At 45.6% G+C, this 20089-nt stretch overlaps 1 pseudogene; it reads right to left on the bottom strand.

The window, feature by feature from the left end:
• Positions 1–2745: 2745 nt before the first annotated feature.
• Positions 2746–4489, bottom strand: LOC114494932 (annotated as a pseudogene).
• Positions 4490–20089: the final 15600 nt, after the last annotated feature.

Genomic DNA, 20089 nt, shown 5'->3' with positions numbered 1-20089 from the left:
TGATTCAGGCAGCATCTCACCTGGCAGAGATACTCCAAGGAGTTAAAGAAAATGAAAGTTTTTTTTTTAAATAAAAATAGGGGTAGGGCAAGAAAATCATTAGAAAAAGAAAAAGAAAAGTTGAAGGAAAGTAAGAGTTCACAGTGACTACGGCTTCTTATTGGATGAGTTGCAGCCTTTCCATTGGCTGGACTTGTTGCTAGGCAACAAGAAAATCTCCCTTCCTCCTGCTGAGGTAGTACAGACTGGTACCACCTTCTGGCTGAAGACGCAAGGTATATCTTTTCCTGTTTGGGACAATTGATGAGGAGCAGCAGCATGAGAGCTCCCTCTACATAGGCCTTCCTGACTACAATTTTAGTTGGGGTTTCCTTTATTGATTTTTCACAACTTCCCTTTTTGACCAAGATCTTTCTTTGAAAGCAGCACTGGCCAAGAGTCAGGTTTTCCAAGGGACAAGGTGCCACGAAGAACTTTTCCTGGATGTCATGTCTCACATGAGAGGGAAATTGCACAGACCAGAAACAGCTTGAGGCCCCATTTGAGTAACAAAGAAGGGTAACTGGGAGAACTCTCATGTATTTATTTCTTATCCAAAGCCTGTATTTTGCAGTGTTGGAGATCATTTTAAAATGCTGAACCAGCATCACCTTAATAGGCAATTCATTTTTAGGAACTGCTGTGTTTACTCATTTAAACACAAGGTTAATCAGCCTTTTAGCACATGTGGGAAAAGAATCTCCTTGCATAAAATAGTCACCCCAAATGCCTGCCAACATGAGTGCTGCTGATGGGATTTCTTAGAGAATGGGGACAAATCTGATCTGTATAGCCATGGGAATGTAGGGGTCACGAGTGGGCATTATCTTTCCAGGTCGGTGTCAGAGTAACAGAAAGAAAAACAGCAGCTTGATCTGTCATCGACCTCAATATCAGATACTTCTCTTCCTCCTCAATTTGACTCAAAGTTCTCCAGCATCTGCACAGACCCACATGTCAGGTGGAGCCTTCATTAGCTGTGAGATGTGTATCCAAGGCTCAATACCTTCTAGTTTTACAGGACCGATCAGGAGTACTTGGTAATGTCCCTTTCAATGGGGCTATCTTCCTCTGATTGACATTTCCAGAAAGCCCAGTCACCAGGTTGTACACTGGGACCAACAGGATCCTTTGACTTGGGATCTGGGACAGCTTCTTTTGATCAGCTGATGATAGGTGTGAGCATAAGACCTTAGAGACTTATAGTAGCTGATCACACTAGCATGAACCAAGGCATCAGCAGAAGGCCGTACACCAGCAGACACTGGTCGGCTGGTGACTGTCTCATGTGGAGTGAGTTTGTTTCCCAAAGAAGAACCGTGAACAGTCAGAAAGATCACAGGCAATACAGGAAAGTCCAGCAATTTGGCAAGTTTAGAAATTTTAAGTTTGAGGACCTTATTATTTCTCTTGACCTTGCCTGATGACTGAGGGTGACAGGTACAGTGATAATTACAAAAAGTTTGCAAGGCCTTCATCACGGCGCCTATAATTTGCCCAGTGAAGTGAATGTCTCAGTCACTGGAGATTGTGGAAGGCATACCCCCAGTAGGAAACACATTCTCTGACGGTTTCTTTGCCACCCTGAGGGCATCAGCCTTGTGAGAGAGGAAGGCTTCAACCAATCCAGAAAACATGCACACGACAACAAGAACACACTGATAGCCCATGCTAGGAGGCAGTTGAATGAAATCAAGCTGCAGGTCCAGAGGGAGGAGGTCTGAGCCCTCTAAAGACAAAAGTAGGTTTTCTAGGTTTATGGACCTGGTGGGTCGGACATTGTTGGTAGATTGCTTTAACATTTTTGTAGAAGTCTCCTCATAGATATCTATTCATAATTTGAGTCATCTGAAATGCACTATGGTAGGTGCAGAAATGCAAAAACCAAGAAATGGGGATTGCCAGGAACTGGTCCCATAGCCCTGACTGTTTAATATACAGCCATTGTTGCCCTGACTGGTGAGGCTCAGTTGGCTGGGTGTTATCCTGCAACGTGAGGGGCTACCAGTTCGATTCCTGGTCAGGGCACATGCCTGAGTTGTAGGTTCAGTCCCTGATTGGGGCACATGCAAGGAGCAACCGATCAATGTTTCTCTCCCCCTTTCTCTGTCCCTTCTCCTCTCTCTCTAAAAAGAAACAAATGAAATCTTTAAAAATATATACAGCCCAAACAATGGCTTATCCTAATTTCTCTGGCCCAGGGGCAGACTGTTGCCATGTTACAAGGACATCAGGATGTCACATTCTGGCATCCACATGTGCCACAATCACTTACAGACACTGTGTTGCTGCCTTTCTATGAAAGTCAGCTGGGCACTAACCTGAGTATCAGGTTTAGTTTTTTTGGTGTGAGCTTCAGTTTTGATGACAGACATCTTATGCCAGGACATATCAGACTTTCAGGAATTTTGCACAATTTCTGGAACACTCAGGACATATTTATATAGACACAACATAAAGAAGGCTTAATGTCACTTATTTGACCATGATTTTTATGTACAAGCACACCTTGGAGATACAGTGGGGTCAGCTCCAGACTACAGCAATAAAGCAAATATTGCAATAAGGTCTCATGAATGTTTTGGTTCTTGGGCATATAAAAGTTAGGTTTACACTATATTGTAGTCTATTAAGTGTGCAATAGCATTACATGCTAAAAAACGATGTATATACCTTAATTCAAAAATCGTTTATTGCTAAAAAATACTAACCATAATCTGGGCCTTCAGTGAGTCATTATCTTTTTGCTGGTGGCAGTTCTTGCCCCAGTGCTGATGGCTGCTGCCTGGTAAGGACAGTGGTTGCTAAAGGCTGGGATGGCTGTGACATTTTCTTAAAATGAGACAAATAAGTTTGCCACATGGATTGACTCTTCTTTTCATGACCAGTTTCTCTGTGGCATGTGGTGCTGTTTGACAGCATTTTACCCACAGTAGGGCTTCTTTCAGGATTGGAGTCAACCTGTCAAAACCTGCTGCTGCCTTATCAACTACGTTTATGTAGCATTCTAAATCCTCTGTTGTCACTTCTTCAAAGCACCTTCACTAGAGTACATTTCGTCTCAAGAAATCACTATTTTTGCTCATCCAAAGAAGTATTTAACTGCTCATCAATTAAAGTTTAATCATGAGATTGCAGCAATTTAGTCACATCTTCAGGTCCCACTTCTAATTCCAGTTCTCTTACTCTCTCCACCACATCTACTTCTGCAGCTACTTCCTCCGCTGAAGTCTTGAGTCCCTCAAAGTCAGCCACAAGGGTTGGACTCAACTTCTTCCAAACTCCCATTAATGTTGGTATTTTGACCTCTTCTCATGAATCAAGAATTTTCTTAATGGCATCTAGAATAGTAAATCTTTTCCAGAGGTTTTTGATTTACTTTGTCCTGGTCCGTCAGAGGAATCACTATTGGTGGCAGCTATCGCCGTATGAAATGTATTCCTTAAATAATAAGACTTGAAAGTTGAAATTGCTCCTTGATCAATGGGCTGCAGAATGGAAAACAACATTAACCATATACCTCTCCATCAGAGCTCATGGGTGACCAGGTGCATTGTCAATGAGCAGCAATATTTTGAAAGAAATCTTTTTTTTCTGAGCAGTATGTCTCAGTAGTGGTCTTAAAATACTCAGTAAACCATGGTGTAAACAGAGCTGCTGTCATCCAGGTTTTGTGTGCCATTTGTAAAGCAAAAGCAGAGGGGTCTTAGCACAATTCTTAAGGGCCCTAGGATTTTCAGATGGTAAGTGAGCATTGGCTTCAAATTAAAATCACCAGCTACATTAGTCCCTAAGAAGAGAGTCAGCCTGTCCTTTGAAACTCTGAAGTTAGGTATTGACTTCTAACTAGCTGTGAAAGTCATAGATGGCATCTGCTTGCAATACAAGGCTGTTTCATCGACATTGAAAATCCATTGTTTAGTGCAGCCAGTTTCATTAATTAGCTTGGCTAGATCTGGGTAACTTGCTACAGCTTCTACATCACAATTTTCTGCTTCACCTTGCACTTTGATGTTATTGAGATGGCTTCTTCCCTTAAAATCTCATGAACCAAACTCTGCCAGCTGCAAACTTTTTTTCTGCAGCTTTCTCACCTCTCTCAGCCTTCACAGAATTGAAGGGATTTAGGACCTTGCTTTGGATTAGGCTTTGGCTTAAGGAAATACTGTGGTTGGTTTGATCTTCTATCCAGACCATTAATACTTTCTCCACATCAACAATAAGGCTGTTTTACTTTCATATCATTTTGTGTTCCTTGGACTCGCACTTTTAGCTTCCTTCCATAACCTTTTCTTTGCATTTACAACCTGGCTAACTGTTGGAGCAAGAGGCCTGCCTTTCAGCCTCTCTCAGCTTTCAACATGCCTTCCTCAATCAACTTAATCATTTCTAGCTTTGATTTAAAGTGAGAGACATGACTTTTCCTTTTACTTGAAGAGTTAGAGGCCATGGTAGGATTATTAATTGGACTAATTTCAATATTATGTCTCAGGGATTAGGGGGCCTGAGGAGAGGGAGAGAGCAAACAGTCAGAGCACATAATATTTATCGATTAAGTTCTCCATCTTGTATGGACGTTGTTCATGGTGCCCCAAACAATTACAACTGTAACATCAAAACAAAGATCACTGGTCACAGATTGCCATAACAAATATAGTAACGATGAAAAAGTTAAAAATATTTCAAGAATTACCACAATGTGACACACAGACATAAGTGAGCAAATGCTGTTGGGAAAACAGTGCCAACAGACTCACCTGACACAGGGCTGCGACCCAGCTTCTGCTTGTGGAAACCACAACAGCGGTGAAGTGTGACAAAGAGAAATGCAAGAAAAGGATGTGTGCCTTAATTTAACATCTCAAATAAGCCTAATTAGTTCAAACGTTCTTTTTTTTTATAAGAGAAACAAACCTATTGAGATTTTCTAAGAGACCTCTGAGAAATTTCAAAGTTAGTTTGTGGTCAAAAGACTTTTTTTAGAATTTGATTTTGGGAAGTTTGTCAAAAATATCAAAAGTACGAACATGACTAAATAGGATCACAGATCATTATGAAATGATACTTCAAAGGCAAACACAGAAGGGTACAAAGATCTGAGCAAAACATCGCTCCCTGTCCAGGAGACTCGGCATCAAAGGTCCGGGAAGACGGTGCGGAGCGAGCTGCCGAGACACAGCACCTCTGCTTTCCAGGCAGGAGCAGGCCTGCCGTCCCAGAGGCTCTGTCCTCCCAGCAGATGAAAGAAAGGAAAGTTTAAATTTTACTTAAGCATAAGTACAGTATTGATATCAAAGCCTATTTTAAAACCTTCATATTAACAACTCAATTTTTAGCAACTTGACTACACAGGTGAAATTCTCTTTCCAACTTTTTAAAATACATTTAGTTTGTCCTTTATCACCAGAAGCTCCAGTTTAGATAAAATTATTCAGTTCCCTTCCCAAAAATGCATCCCCATACCTCATACCTTTTCTCAGCCCAAAACATGTTCCACTTTCCTTGCATACAGTTGCTTCCTGTATTATTTCCGGTGGTTTTTATCAATGTAAGAAATGTCCAAACCTGTACAGAATTTTTTTTAATAAGAGCTTTTTTGAGCTACACTGATGCCATGCAAGAAAGCAAGATCTCAACGCTCTGAGACTGTGAGGAAGATTGCAAAGGCTGGAGAAAGCAGGGAGGGGTGAATCTCTAAAATTGGACTAAAAGATAATTAACAAGATTATGTGCTCCCTTCAGGGTGTCTACACTGAGCTTTGGTCTGGAAAAGAGGATTGCTTCTGGCATTTCAAAGGTGTGTTAACCTAGCACTGGAAAAATGGAAGGGCTGGCTTAAGGTAAAGATAAACCTTTTATAGGCCTGGAAGGTGACTACCCACCACGACCCGCCCAGAAATTTATGATCAGTTTGTTGCAGGTATTTCAGGGATCTGGGACCCAGGGACCCACAACCCAATGTGGGTTCTTGGCATCATGCAGGAAAGAATTCAAACATGAGCCAGCATAGAGTTTAAAGTGAAAGAGTTTATTAGTGAAGCAGTGAGGTGATGCAGAGAGATCTGATCAGATCACCGGGGAGGAGTAGGGAGGGGCCATAGCAGGAGGATGCCTAAGGCAATGATAAACAGCCTAGGACAGGATTAGCTGAGAAGCTGAGTGCCTCCAGAGTGCATGGAATTATGGACTAGAAGATTTAAAATAAAAGATGGGCAGACTGGCTCTCTGGCTCTCTTCCTCGAGGATGTTTGGATGATCATGCTGCAGCTGCCTGCATCTCCCAAGGGACAATATTTTGGATGGATTTTGGGTGAAAGGAGGAACTCTGGGCACAGCCTAGGATCAGGCTGGCCTGGCAGAGGGTGGCCCGGTTATTCTCTGGGTGTTCTAGAGGGGACGGGCTCTGACGCAGAAGCCTGCCATTCTTCCAAAATTGTGTAGCTTTTGTATGTTATGTTGTTTTAGTTTGTAAACTAAACCTATAGAAATAAGGTAATTAGAAACTAACAGGGGGAATGATAGGAGAACTTGGGTGTTAAAAAATTTATCCTGAATTGAAAGGCTTAAGTGACAAAAGCTGTAACTAAAGAGTTAAAGATTTCTGCCCTGGCGAGTGTGGCTCAGAGGACTGAGTGCCAGTTTGTGAACCAAAGAGTCACTGGTTCAATTCTCGGTTCTGCGTCAGGGCACATGCCTGGGATGCAATCCAGGTCCCCAGTTGGGGGCATGCAAGAGGCAGATGGTGGATGTCTCTCCTTCTCTTTTTCCCTCCCTTCCCCTCTCTCTAAAAATAAATAAATAAAATCTTTTTTAAAAAGAGAAAGATTTCAGCCTTAATCGATAGGCTTAAGTGACTAATGCACGTGGAAAGCTGTTATTCCAAAACCATGCAGCTTTTGAATAAAGACTGTTTTCCTTTATCACCCAACTTTTGCCCCCGGAGCTTGGCCTAGCGGATGGCGGCGGCAGCAGGCCCCCACTTGCTGTTCCGTAACAGAAGCAGAGAGTGGGCTACTCCACAGACGAGCGGCCCCTTCCTAGTGGGTTTTACCTCTTTCATTGGGGCTCGTGTAATTGAGAGGTGGGGCATTCAATAAGGGGGAGGGATATTTAGGAGTTTTCTAGAAATCGGTGGAGACTTACCAGAAGACTCGAGTTGGCCATTTTGTGTCCTTACACGGTTTCCCACTTCCAGTCCAGGTGGTGCAGGGTGTGTGATACAGCATGTGAACACATCACAGCAAGCGTGTGATGAGGTGTGAGGTGAAATGAGCTGCCGCGCTGCATCTAGCTGGTCTTTGCCAGTGCTAAGCCATAAACCCGTTGGGAGTTGGTCTTTCTTAACAGCTCCCGCACCTTTTATCCATTGCAGCTGTTCTGCCACACAGCCTATCTCGACATCATCATGTGAGGTTACTACTGGTCAGTGGGCTTGTTGGATTTATTACAGAGCCCCTGCCCTTTTAATTTTATTTTTCAATTATAGTTTACATTCAGTACTATTGTGTATTAGTTTCAGGTGCAGAGCATAGTGACCAGATAATTATATACAATCTGGTTCTCCGGATGTTTTCACTACCTGCCCACCACCACACATAGTTATTACAAAAATACTATGTCTCTCTGCTGTATTTTACATCTTGGTGACTTCCGTAACTGTGGACTGTTCCTCTGAATCCCTCACCTTTCCCACCCAGTCCCACAACACCCCTTCCCTCTGGCCACCACCAGTCCATTCTCTGTGTCTGAGTGTCTGTTTCTGTTTTGTTTATTTTGGCCAAGCCCTCTTTTTGTTCACACTTTAATTGCATGGGTTAATTAGATTTAACTCTTAGAAACCTTAATTTCTAGTAAAAACTAAGAAGTAAGCAATTATAAACTGTCATTTACATTAGCATTTTGTGGACTGACAGACATTTTTTGCGATTTCTAGAAACACGTGCGTTCTTATAGAAAAATTTTCAGCATGGCATAAGACATATTTACTAGCAGACCTAAATCTATCTTCAGTTCTTCTGCAGCAGGGAGCCATCACTAGATGAATTTATGTTTAGCAATTAATGTTTCATTACTTATCATATTTTAAAATAATCTAGATACACAACATATTTCCATCATTTCACTTAGTAAAACTTGGAAGTTTCAGGTTACTGAAAAGATTTAGAAAAACTATTTGAAGAGCTCACCTAAATTTTTTAAAATTCTACTCACAACTATTTAACTAACTTGCTCTTAACAGCTATGTTTGGATTACTTCTGAAAATTCCATCATACTGTTACTGGCATGCAAAGTTCTTGGGAACTCCCAAGGCAGAAATCGAGAGAGTTCACCACACAAAAAAAAAAGTTCTCAGGTGAGAGGCTCACTGTAGCTCGAGTGCACGAGGGCGTTAGTGGTGAGCAAAAGGAAGAACAGGCTGCTACTTGAACAAAGGCTGGGAACAGTTTTAAAGAAGTTGAGGCAGGAAGATGATGTCTAAGGGTGATGTCTCATTATGTAGCGGCATGGACCCTGGTGCTCGGACAGTACAACTACCTGTCTTCAGGTGTGACATGTCTCATTAGCATGTTAAATCTCTACCCTGTGGCCTGGTTTTTGCTACTACAATGAGGGTGAGGTCACGCAGCACTCCTGAGGCTAAACTGTGCATGTGTTAGGGTTGAGAAAGTCTCTTTGCCCCATAAAACAGTACCTTTTGGTTACTAGTGCCATTCTATTGGGCTGCTGATTGGGCGAGGGGTGTGAAGGGCAACTGACAGAAACTCCAATCCTGTTAAGAGAGGCTCAGCCTGTCTCAACACCAACATATTTCTTACTGACAGATTTGTAAGAGAGACAATGTTACCAGACTAAAGAGGCCTAGTCACCTGTGTCCATCAAAGCCCAATGAAATGCAAACAGGAGTTTGCTGCAAAGAAAGTGGAGGTTTATTAGCTGAGGAAATGGTACCTCATCAGGAGTCCCAGGTTAGCTAGCGCCCAAAATCCTGGCCCCCTGATCATTTCCAGAAAATAGGTTATACAGGGAAATGCATCAGTGGTCACGATGGCTAAAGGAGATGGGGTCCTGAGCTCTACTGATTGGTCGGGGCCAGGGTAGGGAGTAGTTGATCATTGTATCAGGTCCTGATGTCAGCTGTGGAAAATGTCTGGTTTTGGGAGGTGTGGTCCATAGGGTCCTTCTGCGTTCATGGGCACACAGCTGCAACACAACGGAACTTAAGATACTATCTTTAGCTTGACCAAAACTCTGTTTCTGTAGTCAACAGAGATGAGGTTTTGCTCTTTTCTTTTTTTAAAGATTTTATTAATTTACTTATTTTAAAGAGAAGGGAAGGGAGGAAGAAATAAAGGAAGAGAAACATCCATGTGTGATTGCCTCACCCAAGACCCCATCTGGGGGCCTGGCCCGCAACCCAAGCATATGTGCCCTGACTAGGAATCTAACCAGTGATCCTTTGGTTTGCAGGCCAACACCCAATCCACTGAGCCATGCCAGCCAGGGTTTAAGGCTTTGTTCTTAAGACAGTTCAACACCTACCAGAACCTGATATCCTAAAGGCTTAATAATTAAGGAAAGGAATAGAAGAACAGAAAGCAGAAAGGGTTATGTTAAAGAAACAGGGTTTCACCCTGGCTGGGTAGCTCACTTGATTGGAGGGAGCATCGTCCACCAAAAGGTAATGGGGTCAGTCCCTGGTCAGGGCACATACCTAGGTTGCAGGTTTGATCCCGGTCAGGGTAGGTACGGGAGGGAGGCAACCGATTGATGTTTCTCTCTCGCATTGATGTATCTTTCTCTCTCTCCTTCTCCCCCCCTTTTCTCTCTCTCAAATCAATAAAAAAATATATCCTTGAGTAAGGATTAGAAAAAAAAAAGAAAGAAGTGGAGTTTCTGCGCAGCTACTCAGGCAGGTTAATAAGAAGCTAGGAAAATTCCCCAGAATGAGGAAACAGACAAATGGCTGAACAAATGGCTAAAGTGGCTAAGTTCATTGCAGGACTCATCCTCCCTAACCAAAGACGCATAAGAGCAGTTAGTGTAAATCACCTTAGTCAGAAAGATAGATGACAACAACAAAAAACCCCAAAGAACCCAAGGATATATTTTTTATTGATACAAAATAAAGATAAAAGCTAACCAGAGAATGACCCCTGACCCCACTATGTACTCATTTTCATGCATCAGCATACTAAACGACACACCTGGAAATCCAATGAATATTGTGTTGAGAGCCTCCCCTGGGACCACCCCCTAAAATTCTCACCTATAGCAAACAGATAAAAACCTTTAGACACAGGACACCAGTGTGCACTCTCCTTAGGCATGCCTGCGCCCCTTTCCTCAGGCACGTATGTTTGCTTTCTTTATTCTAAGCTTTGATAAACCCACTCTCACTTGCACCTGGACTCAAGTCTTGTATGTCTTTTTCCTGCACGAGTCAAGAACCAGCTTGTCCTGGCCCATGCCGGGGCAGCCTCGCCTCAGCCAGGCCCGTTCTGGTGGCATTCTCTGTGGGGGACTTGGCAGGACTTTTTTCCTCTTTACTCTCTGTCTAATTTGACTTCTCTGTTGCTTCTCATGGTCGGGGTGGGGGAAGTCCCCTACCAGAAGCAAGGCAAACCCACCATCTGGGGCCTTGTGTACACTGTGACCACGGGTAAGTCTATCCTTGAGGCTCGGGGAACCTGCCCACACGATGGTCCCCAGGTGGTTCCTGGGCAACAGGGTCCACGGTGAGTTAGAGCCCAATCACCGCTGACCCCCAAATGCAGTGCCCTTGTTTTTTTTCCAGCTTTCTATAGACACACTTTCTTTTCAGAGTTCTGCCTCTGCTACAGGGGACCTGACTTCTCTGACTTGCTTCAGAGACTCCAGGCGCATCCATCTGGCTCGGGGAAGACACTGCTGTTGTGACTCACACTGTGACTCCTGCTCCTCTACTTGGAGTGTCCACTTCATCCCATCTGGAGACATCCTTCTTATTGTGTCACACCTTAGCTTCTGTCCCTGGGCTTCTCCTTCTGGCTGCTGTCCACATGCTGTGCTCCCCAGCTCTGCTTGGTCAGAGGAGAAACTCATGCTCCTCCAGGAAATTCTCCTGAGCCCTTACCTTTCCACTGTCTGGTGGGTCCCCTCCCTAATCACTTCCTGTGCCCTCTTCAGATTTGTCTTTCTTGCTGACCAGGCCACTTTTCACTGGGACTGGTTCCTTCACTGGACTGATGTTTCACCCAAAGCCCTACGTCCTGGTATGTAGGTCTCATAATCACTCATCAGTTGTATTGTCCAAATAAAGAGAGGTGCAGTGGGCGGTGCCTAAAGCATCCCCCGGTTACCCCCTGGGGTGTCTCCTTCATAACTGGGCCATCAAAAGAAAAACTGCCTTACCTTCCTTTGTACACCTGGCCTCAACACAAACTCAGGGGTGGAGAAGTCTGGCCTATAAATGGATCTCTTGAGTTATACCACTATTCTCCAGCTAGACTTGTTTTACAGAAATGAAGGTAAATGGAGTGAAATATCTTATGTTTGGAGATGTTTATAGTCCTTAAGCAGGATAAGGACTTAAGAGAGTCTTGTGGAATGTGTATTGCCACAGTATCTGGGTTAGATGGATTAGAAGACAACTTTCTCTCAGTCCCGCCAAGACATGGGCCCCTACTCCTAGGAGATCAAACAAAACCCAGCCCACGGCTGGAACAGCCTGCCTCCAGCCTTCCTGTCCCCCAAAGTAGCCTCACCGCCTCACAACCCCTCTGCCACTACAGAACCGCCGGCACCCACCCCTGTTTGTAGTCCAGCCGCTACAAGGAGCAGAACTTGGTAACACCCAAACCCTAATGGGTTACCTCTGAGGAAAGCAGCAAATGGAGAACCTTATGGGGGAATCATCCAGTACATGCTCCCTTCTCCGTGTCTGACCTGGCCCTCTGCAAAGAAAAATTCAGCTGATTTTCTGAGGACCCTGACATATTTGCAGAAGGGCTTAATCACTTAATGGACCTATGACCTGACTTGGAATGATTTATAGACTGTCCTCTCCCACTGGTGCACTACAGTTAAAGAAACAGCATTTAACAGGAGCTGCAAGGGCCTATGCTGATGAACGAGCCGGTCACCAGGCTCAACAGGCTCAACATCATGGACATGGGCCTGGGGGAGATGTGGTCCCTGATCGAGCCCTAACTGGGCCTATCGAATGCGGTCAGATGAAGGACAAGAGGGAAGGGACTGCCGGTCCCGCCTGATAAACTGTCTCAATTAGGGATGCAAAAATGCACTGTTAAGCCTTTAATTATGATAAAGTAAATGAGGTTACTCAGGGAGAGTATGAAAACCCCACCCTATTTCAGGGGCATTTATAGCAGCTTTACAAAAGTACATGAATACCGACCCTGAGTCCATGAGAGCCCAGCCCTTCTGGGGATGCATTTAATCCAACAAGCAGCCCCAGACATCAGAAGAAAATTACCAAAACTAGTCTTGGGACCCCAGACACCCACTGGGCAACTGGTACTGGCAGCCTTCAGTGTTGTGGACCACGAAGACAGGATGGAGGAGGAACAAAGGACTGCCTGATCCAGACAAAAGGGTCACTTGTTAGCTGCAGCTTTAGGTTCTCTGCTGCCTTAGGGTTCCCCAGCCCCAGGCTTCAACAAACACCTAAGCAGTGACGCCGTTCCTGCGGACGAGGAGGACACTTGAAGGTGTGCCCAGACTGGCACGACCACCTCGGGGGCTTCGCCCCTCCACTAGGACGAGAGTCCTGGGCTCCATGGGGAACCTGCTGCCTCCCAACCAATGATGGCCAAAACTGCCCAGGACTGACAGTGCCAGAGGCCTCCCACTGCCCCCACCAACCACCCAGCCATCACGCCAGAGAAGCCCTAGGTGACCCTTGATGGGGCAGTAAGGCCATTACATTTCCATCAGGTATGGGGGCTGCTCACTCTGCTCTGACTCACTCGCCAGAGCGTCATTCTCCCCAACCTGTCTGATCACCGGGTGAGTGGGCATCCTCCCACCTCAGCTGCTCCCTCAGGAATCTCACTTTCAGTCGTGTCTTTCTCATGGCCCTGTGCCCTCATTAGGAAGGGACATCTTGTCCAGTCTAGAAGCTGCCATGGCCCGGGGAACATCAGCCACAGAGGGATAACGAACCCTCGCTGTTATGCCTGATGGCCAATCTAACCTCTCACCCTGAACCCAAAATTAATAATGTTCCAAAATCTGTCCTTGACCAAGTCAACCCCCAGGTATGGAAACTGAAATACCAGGCAACGATGTACCTCTTTCGGGACATCCCTAAAACCAGGGTACCCTACCAAGAGGGCACCCTCTCAGACCAGAGGGCATTACAGGGACCAAACCTCTTACGGAACGACATTTAAACATGGGCTTCTCAGCCCTGCCAGTCCCCACGCAACATGCGTGTCCTTCCAGGACAAAGGCCAAATGGTTTGTACAGGACCGTAGAGCAGTAAATGAGGCTGTAATTCTGGGACACCCTACAGTTCCAAACCCCTCCACTATCTGAACTCAAATCCTAGGAGAAGCCAACCATTTTACTGTGTTAGATTTAAAGGATGCCTTCTTCCGCCCGCCCCTTCATTCTGACTCCCAGCACCTACCTGTTCACACGGGAATGCACGAGCCCCGAACTAGGGAGACTTGCCAATATACACGGACTCCGCTTCCTCGGGACTTTGGGGACATTTGTTTGGAAATGCTCCAGTCAAGGTACTGAGGGAGGTACTGAGGGAGTCCATTTGGCAGACGGGACTGTCCTACAATATACTGATGATTTACTAATTTCTAATACTAATAGAAAGGACTCAGATAAAAACTCCGCTCTAGTATTAAACTTCCTCACAGATAGAGGACATAAAGTCTCTCTCAAAAAGGCCCAAATAACCTCCCAACAGGCCCAATATCTGGGGTACCTACTGGCCCCATGCGCCTGGACTCTGTCACCCTAAAGAAAACAGGCCATACTGGCCCTCAGAGTCCCACAAAATAAGCGGCAGTATTGAGGCTTTTTAGGAATAGCTGGCTCCTGTCACCTCTGGGTTGGGTTAACTGCTAGACCTCTATATGAAGCTCAGGTGGGGGACAACAGAGGACCTGTAGACTGAACCCCTGAATGTCACCATGTCTTGTAGGCATTAAAAGCCTAACTAAGCAGTGCACTGCCTTAGGATGCCAAATTTAGAAAAACCTTTCACCTTGTATGTAGCAGAGAAACATGAGTAGCACTTGGAGTCCTCACCCAAGAACTGGGTTCAACGGCAGGTCCATAGCTTTCTTTTCAAAACAACTAGATGCCGTAGCAACCGGCTGACCACACTGTGTACAAGCCAGAGCCGCCACTGCTCTCCCAGTGGGAGGGGCCAGTGAACTTCCTCTAGGACAGCCACTGCAGTGCAGACGCCCCTCCCCATCAAGTACGAGTTGTGTTAGAATTAAAGGGACATCCGTGGCTCGTAGCTCGCAGGGGGAAGGCTAAGTAAATACCAGGCTCTCCTCCTAGATTCTCCTGTGTTAACCCTAAAGGTTTGCCAAACTCCCAGTCCTGCTACTCCCCTCCCAACAAAGAGAGAAACCTAAGTCACACACCATGGCATAGAAGTTACCGAACAGTATATTCTAGCAGGCCTGACCTAAAGGACGGTAAACCTTCACCCAGCCCTGAAGCAGAATGGTTTACGAAAGGCAGCAGTTTTATGCACAACAGCATCAGAGAGGTGGGATATGCCATTGTCGGCCTTCAGGAAACAAAGGAGGCAAAACCCGGAACTCTGAGCACTCCCTAGGACCTCACAGTTAGGGACAACCTCCGGGTTAACATCTATGCTGACTCGAAGTACGGGTTTCACATGCCCATGCTGCTGTTTGGAAAGAAAGAGGACATTTAACAGCTAGAAGTCCCCCCATAAAACACCACTGAGAAACTTGAGAACTCCTGGCAGCTGTAATACGCTGCAGGGGCCACCAGAAGAGGACATGGATGTAACTAAAGACAATACCCAATACACTGGCCGACCAGGCCCCGAAGACAGCAGCCCAGGCTTCACCGGCCACCCTGCAGGCAGCTTAGCTCCCCAACCTCCCGCAGCCCCTGGAGCCCCTGTACATCATGGAGGAGGCCTCTTGGGCCCTACAGAACGGGTTCCCCAGAGACCCTTCAGCCGGATATCGAGAGATGATAGACTGTTATTACCTCGGAGCTTAAAGTGGGAATACAACAAAACGCCCCATGATGACACCCGCTTGGAGAGGGATGCGCTTGCAGTCCACATTTCCCAGTCGTTTGTAGTTCAGAGAGTTCATGAAACTATATGAGCAATAACTGCTTTTCATAAAACCTGAGGCTGTGCACTCTGCTCCAAAAATAACCCCTGCAGTCACCTTCCTCACCTTCCTCTTCCTCCCCTCTTAATGTAATGCAGGGCACATGCCCTGGGCTGGCTTGGCCGAGTGACTGCACTCAGAGTCCCTCTGGGGCTGGGTGTGATATTTACTAATATTTGTAGACACTTTCACTAGATGGATCGAGGCCTTTCCTGCCAGAATGGAAAAAAAGCTGTTAAGGTGGCCACATAGAACTACTACAAGAACTCTCCCCTAGGTTTGGACTACCAAGAAGCATACAGAGTGACAACTTTTTGCAGCCCAAATCACACAATGGCTGGCTCAAGCTCTAGGGATCAACTACCACTTAGAATCGTCATGAGACCTCATTCCTTGGGTAAGGAAGAAAGAGCTAATCAAACCCTAGGAAGGACTCTAGCCAAGGCACACCAGCAAACCTCAGAGTCCTGGGGGTATCACCTGCAGGTCGCCCTAGAACAAGAGCTGCCCCTGAATGAAAATTACAAGTTAGCCCCTTTGAACTCACCTAAGGCAGCCCCTTTCTCAAAGCTGACCCGAGAGCAGATGAGGAAACCCTCCAGCTCATACCTTATACCATTCATCTAGGGCGGGTACAAAAGACATTACACAAACATGAAAAAGAAATTCCACCGGCCTCAGGTAAAGACTGCACACACAGACAAGCTAAACTCGGAGACATGTCCGTGTAAACACCTGGAAGGACAGCTGTCCTGACTCCCAGCTACAATGCAGCTGGAAGGGCCACCTCAGGTCCTGCTAAGCACCCCAAGCTGCAGTAACTCTCACTGGAATAACCGTTTGGGTCTACTCATCTCCACCCAAACCCATTTCTTCTTATGTGTCCTCCCAGGAACCACACCTGCGACTTTCTCCGGTGCACCCACCCAGGACCTCCAACTTCTCTCCAAGGAACAAGAACCCTGTCACAGAGAGGTAGCGTGGCGGACAGGCTTCAGTGCAATCGTCTTTCTCGTACTTCTGGCCCAGACTCCTCCCTCCCCCCCAGGAAAAGAATCATTCCGTCCTTGCTGGATTTAATTCTCATTGGATAAGATCCCACGTCCTCCACTCCACTCAAGATTATTTAAATTTTAAGCAACAATGTATATATTTCTTGTTTCCCTGACCCTATTGTACCCAGGGTCCCTCCAGGAGAATGGAGACAAATATACTAATAAACTTTTCCTTTTTATGAAAATTCCTCATCAGAGGCCATTTTGGTTAATTTTAGAGAGCAAGGAAGGGGGAGAGAAGGAGAGAAACATCCATCAGTTGCCTCCCGGACACGCCCCAACCAGCTATGGAACCTGTGACCTAGGTACATGCCCTGATGGGGAATCGAATCTGCAACATTTTGGTGTATGGAAAGACACTCCAACCAACCTAGCCACCCAGCCAGGACAAACTTTTCCAATATTATTACTACCAGAAATCACCTTTCCAATTGCTGGACCTGCCATAGACAACCCATCGTAACAACCCTGCCACCTCAGTTTCAAACCACAGTCCTCAGCTTGAATCCAACTCTATTATCAGGTTCCCTGAAGGGATTTTAAAAGTCCAGTCCCTTTTTAGCAAGCCTGCCTCCAGTTCCCGGTGGTTTTCCTTGCACCAATGTCACCTCCATCACTACTCAGACTAGTAACTGGTCAGTACAGGTGCTCTTATGCAAGACCCCAAGAACCCTTTTGTCATTGTGTTACATCCAATGGATGTGTCAGTGAGCCTGAGAAAGATAGTTCTATCCCATCTCTGATATATCCAAAGACTTCTCTGGCAATGTTTCCTGTGCCCCTAATGAGATGCACCGGTGCCCGCTGGGCCACACGGCCTATCAGCTATCTGGGGTGCTGATTCTCCAGGTGGCCTCCAGAGCACCTGCAGCTACTGGCAAAGAAAAACTAGTATCAACCAGAAGCTCCTTTACCAGATGCCCACAGCACATAGAGCCCCCACAGGGCCGAGGGACCACCTCCTAAGAGGAGCACCCCCTCCCCTGACTGTAGGTGAGACACCAGCTGGGGGCCAGCCTTATGGGCCTGGTTTTCATCAACATATCCCCAGTGGGTGGGCACCCCTACTGGATATTGTGGACACCCCCAAAATAGTTTACCTTATAATGTCAGACCCTATACCAAGTTCCACTAGCCATTACTTGCTCTAGCCTTTCCATGTGAACAATACACAGTTTCACGGCCAGTGCACCTTAGGTTTTCTTAGCCCCCGAGGGATTTCTGTCATGGTTCATAATGCCACTCACCCTCGAAGTAAGAGGGCCATCGGTCTCATTAGAGCTGGCATAGGGGAGGATTTGCCTATCGTGAAGCCACTTTAAGAAATTTAACAGACAGTAATGCTGCTCTAGCAAAAAGTACTGGCGTTGTCTAAAACCTTACAACGGTCTCTAGATTCTCTTGCTAATGTTGTGTTAAATGACAAATCAGCCCCTGATTACCAATAGCAGAAGGCGGTGGGATGTGCACAGTCATCAACAAAACCTGCTGCATCCACACAAACTCTTCAGGTCAAGTGGACGAGGACGTCAAAAAATCTGTGACCGGGCCACCTGGCTGCGTAACTTTGGAAAGGAAAACCCGCTGCCCCTCACTCTGGGATGCTATAAAGTCTGTTCTCCCCTCCATTATCTGTTTTTTGCCCCTTCTTGGATCTTTAGTAGTTACCCTTCCCCTCCTCATCTCGGGTCATGTCTTTTTAAACTTCTTGTCAAATTTGCCACCTCTAGGACACAGAAATCCCATATTAAGACGAGGACACTTTGGGGATTCCAGCCCACCCCTAATTTAGAAGAATCAACCAACAGCCTCTCTGTGCCAGTCTTGGGTCCCACTCCCTTTTCTGCCCGCACATCAGGCAGAGAGCGACTCCTGTGCCCTGTTTAGGCGAGGCCCAAGGTTCTTGTTAGCAGCAAACAGCTACTGAAGATGTACCCTCATGCCCTCATTACCCCTAAAGGTTTCAGCGATGGGAGTCTCAGGGAAAGCAAGGCAGGTTAGTAAGAAACTAGGACAATTCCCTGGCAAGTGGAACGAGGAAACTGAGACAAATGGCTGAACAAACAGCTGGAACAGCTGAGCAATTACCAGAATCACAAACCTCTATCCTCCCTAACCAAAGATTTTGAAAAGCAGTTGGTTTAAGTCACTTTAGTCTGAAAGATAGATAACAACAATTAAAAAAAAAAACAATTAGAGCCAGATTAATCCAAGATCAAACTAACTAGAAAATGACCTCTGACCCCACTACACCCTTATTTTGATACATCAGCATGCTGAACAACAAACCTGGAAATCTAATGAATATTCTGTTGAGATCCTCTGCTGAGACAAGCCCCCTAATTTTCTTATGTACACAAAACAGATGAATATTCAAGACAAAATGCCAGTCCTGGTGTTCCTTTGAGCACACCTGGGAGCCCTTTCCTCAGGTGTGTACTTTCACTTCCTTTTTTAAAAAATGTATTTTATTGATCATGCTATTACAGTTGTCCCACTTTTTTTTCTCCTCTTTATGCCCCTCTGACCTGCACCTCCCCTCCCACCATCATTCCCCCACCTTAGTTCATGTCCATGGTCGTACATATAAGTTCTTGGGCTTCTCCATTTCCTACACTATTCTTAACCTCCCCCTGTCTATTTTGTGCCTACCATTTATGCTTCTTATTCCCTGTATCTCTTCCCCCATTCTCCTCCTGCTCCCTCCCTGCTGATGACTCTCCATGGGAACTCCATTTCTGTGATTCTGTTCCTGTTCTACTTGTTTACTTAAGTTTGTTTATGTTTTCAGGGTCAGTTGTTGAGAAATCAGCTGATAGTCTTATGGGAACTCCTTTGTAGGTAACTGTCTCCTTTTCTCTTGCTGCTTTTAAGGTTCCTCCTTATCTTTGGGTAATGTAATTATGATGTGCTTTGGTGTGTGCTTCCTTGGGTCCAACTTCTCTGAGCTTCCTGGATTTCCTGGAAGTCTATTTCCTTTGCCAGATTAGGGAAGTTCTCCTTCACTATTTGTTCAGATAAGTTTCCAGTTTCTTGCTCTTCCTGTTCTCCTTTTGACACCCCTATGATTCATATGTTGGAACGTTTAAAGTTGTCCTGGAGTTTCCTAAGCCTCTCATTTTTTTTGAATTACTATTTCTTCATTCTGTCCTGGTTGAATGTTTATTTCTTCTGCTCCAAATTGATTTAAGTCTTGGTTTCCTTACTGTCCCTGTTGGTTCCCTGTACATTTTCCTTTATTTCATGTTTCATAGCCTTCACTTTTTCCTCTATTTTGTGACCATACTCAACCATTTCTGTGAGCATCCTGATTACCAGTTTTTTGAACTCTGCATCTGATAGGTTGTCTGTCCCTTATCACTTAGTTCTTTCTCTCAACTTTTGATCTCTTCTTTCATTTGGGCCATATTTCTTTGTCTTGGTGTGCCTGTTACATAGTAAGGGGCAGAGCCTTAGGTATTCACCAGGGCAGGGCAACTCACTTTGCTGCTCTGTGGTGCTATATGTGGGGAGAGGTCCAAGAGGGAACAATGCTGCTCGCTTGGCTCTCAGCCAGCTTTCAATCACTTCCCTCACTTCCCACAAGCAAATTTGGCCCTTCTGGTGTTGATTCTCCAGTGGGTGGGTTTGTGTACGTTCT

Source organism: Phyllostomus discolor, chromosome 4 (genome assembly GCF_004126475.2).
Source record: "Phyllostomus discolor isolate MPI-MPIP mPhyDis1 chromosome 4, mPhyDis1.pri.v3, whole genome shotgun sequence".
NCBI classification, from domain to species: domain Eukaryota; kingdom Metazoa; phylum Chordata; class Mammalia; order Chiroptera; family Phyllostomidae; genus Phyllostomus; species Phyllostomus discolor.
Note: the sequence above shows the minus strand (reverse complement) of the source record. Positions and strands in the feature narration are given on the sequence as shown.